General features: G+C 57.8%; 1 protein-coding gene across 5 annotated transcripts in view; it reads left to right on the top strand.

Moving 5' to 3' along the window:
- EHBP1L1 (EH domain binding protein 1-like 1) overlaps window positions 1-500 on the top strand; it is an 18,436-nt gene that overhangs the window by 7,742 nt on the left and 10,194 nt on the right. The gene's annotated exons all lie outside the window — the stretch shown is intronic.

Here is a 500-nt window from a genome sequence, read left to right as displayed (position 1 = left end):
GTGGCTCTTTAAATCTTAAAGTGGAGGCTCCACCCTGTACCCAAGATGCTGGGCCCAGGTTCCAGCGGCTGGTCCTTCTAAGTCAGGCCCTCCTCCAGCCTTTGTCTCACAGGAGATATGTGACCCATGGGGCTGGAGGAGACCCCTCATTGGCCACCCCCATTGCTTGTGTCCCATGTGTGCAGTGGAAGGCAGTAGGGCCTGGCCCAGCTCTTGGGAGCTCCCAAAGTCCTGGGGTAGGATAGGTCAGGCACCTTGAATCTGGGGTGTGGCCAAAGCAAAGCCAGGAGGAGAGCAGAGTGCTTATGGTGCAGCCCAGCAAGGCTTCCTGGAGGAGGGGCCATGCATGAGGATATGGAAAGCAGAATTGGGGTCAGACATGAGGAGGCATAGGAATGCCCACGAGGGCTGGCACAGCAAATTTGCTTGCTGCTGAGGTTGGATTTGTCTGCTCTCCTGCCTCTGCCTCTGTGTACCTCGCCTGCCCCACGACCCCTCAT

This window comes from Propithecus coquereli, unplaced genomic scaffold (genome assembly GCF_000956105.1).
Source record: "Propithecus coquereli isolate 6110/MARCELLA unplaced genomic scaffold, Pcoq_1.0 Scaffold120, whole genome shotgun sequence".
Lineage (NCBI taxonomy): Eukaryota > Metazoa > Chordata > Mammalia > Primates > Indriidae > Propithecus > Propithecus coquereli.
This window is presented reverse-complemented; position numbering and strand designations above follow the sequence as displayed.